This window comes from Suncus etruscus, chromosome 16 (genome assembly GCF_024139225.1).
Source record: "Suncus etruscus isolate mSunEtr1 chromosome 16, mSunEtr1.pri.cur, whole genome shotgun sequence".
Lineage (NCBI taxonomy): Eukaryota > Metazoa > Chordata > Mammalia > Eulipotyphla > Soricidae > Suncus > Suncus etruscus.
The window spans coordinates 56,550,185-56,552,384 of NC_064863.1; the positions used below are offsets into that span (position 1 = coordinate 56,550,185).

The 2,200-nt window shown below is 34.2% G+C and overlaps 1 non-coding gene across 1 annotated transcript; it reads left to right on the plus strand.

The window, feature by feature from the left end:
- The first annotated feature begins 1,581 nt into the window (after positions 1–1,581).
- Positions 1,582–1,715, plus strand: LOC126032697 (small nucleolar RNA SNORA51). The gene has a single exon (XR_007503919.1). It is a non-coding gene; the product is annotated as a small nucleolar RNA SNORA51 (small nucleolar RNA).
- Positions 1,716–2,200: the final 485 nt, after the last annotated feature.

Consider the following 2,200-nt stretch of genomic DNA (forward strand, 5'->3'; position numbering starts at 1 on the left):
AACAGATAAAATTAGCATCATCTACTTGATCAATTTTATGTAAAAAGGACAAGGGTTTGTCCTATGTAAAGAATGAAATAGGAAGACACAAATACTATTGTACTTTGTAAATATCACAAAAGCATTCTGCAGTGATTATTACAATCCCACAAACCTTGATGTCAATCTATAAATCTATCTTCTAGCCAAGTAATATCTAATTATTAAAGTTTTAAAATACGCGAGATAAGATACCTCTTACGGTGCTTGTAAACAACTACAAAATAAATGCCAATGCATTAAAAAAAATAGTAAGCAATAGCAATACAAGGAATGAGAGTATACTGAGTCAATGCCACCTTTCAACACTATGGGAAGACAGTATAAGGATACAACAGGCTTTATTATACCAGCTAAAACCAATACCAAAACGATTCGTCAAAGTAAATATTCCTGTTCTTTCTTGATAATAATAGAAAACGGAAGTTTTTCAGCTATGAAACCTCTTCAAATACTCTTTTCAGTTTTCTTTGGAGGTAAAGTTCTTTATTTTGTTTGCATCTCCCATGAACTCTGAAATATAACTTTTTAGTAAATTTTAAAAGAAAACTTTAAAACTGTGCATCTTAAATCTAAGAAACCTATGGGGAGGGGGGCAGAAATTCTGTTAGAAATTCTTTATTCATTCCCTTGACTTTTACTGACCTCTAGTGGATATATATTGTGATAGCATGGAAAAGCAACAAATTTATTCATGGAATTGTGAACCCCTGAATTGGTTTCAAAGAATTTTATTACCCAGCTTTTCTTTAGCCTAGACACTTCAAACTTATTCTCTTTTATGTGTAAACGCAAACTTGGATCCAAAGCAAATTAATGATTCACAAATATTCCTTCACAACTAAATATTTCCTCCACAGGTGTCACTTCAGAATTGTCTTTAAAAAAGACCATGGGCTTTTATGGCAATTATTAGAGCACATACTCTAGTAACTAACATTCCTGGCAGAAATTATATTCTTTAAAAAGTGACTTTATGGCTAGGGTGCTTTTTATAATTTTCTTCCTAATCAACCAGTTTCCTTACTCATCTTTTTCTTGCCCAGAGAAAATTATATTTGGTTCAAGTTTCAGTTCATGAGAGTATTGCTAAACAAACAAACAAAAATACTGCTGTGATTTGTGAAGCAATTATAAGGGAAAAGCTTGCTCATCTATACCAACTAAATGCTAACCCCTTTGTTCCTCTGCACCATTTCTCCTGGACTGCTTTCCATAAAGAAGAAATAAATTTGATCCATAAAGGTGTTAATAGATTTGATTACATTAGTATGGCAAATGGTTAGGTCATTGTGTCAGCCAGGGTATTCTAAATGTTAATGCACAAGCTGCTTGCAACTAAACAGATTGGAAGTTGAGACAAGATTATGATAGAGATCTTACTGTCACAAATTTATACTAATGATAATTGGTACCTAAAAATAGATAGGATCCTTAAAATGATTATAATTAATAGAACCTATTTAAATAAATCAGAGGAAGAAAAAAAGAGACATAGGTGGTAATCATGGGGCTCAGATAGACCAAGAAATAGAAAAATAAGGCCTCCCAATGCTTACCACGGGCTGTGTTCTTTACACTGACTGTATAGAAAGAGGAGGTATAGTAAGTGCACCCCATATACACCTCAACCCAGGCCCTTTGCCTGGTCTGTATTACAAATGGGTGGGACCCCCAAAAAATAGAAATAGAAAAATAGACAGTGAAAAGATTGGAACTTCACTTAGAAGCTGTGATTTCTAGGTAACTTCAAACTTTGAGTCCATGTCTCCTCTATAAAATAAAGCTCTAAATTTGATAGTCTCACATATTAGCTTCTATAAATAATCTTGAGCTCCTCTCACCCTTTAACTACCTATTTCTCTTACTCTATCTTTCCTCTTTCCCTCTTTGGTACCCTCTCCCTATTTTCCTCGGGTTTAAACTAGCACTTTTATTAGCAAAGTCTTATTCTAGCTAAAGGATAATCCAGAAAGTGGTCCCAGCATTGACTGTGGTTTTCCCTCAGTCAGTCTAATTACAATTCAATGAATCTTTGACACAGCAATGAAGCATTATGCTGTGGGCACAACAGGCATCAAATAAAACTGGAGCATTTTGCTCCCAGGTGGTTGTCAGTCAACAACAATGAAAAAAAGCTGACCACAAACTTCTTTGCCAG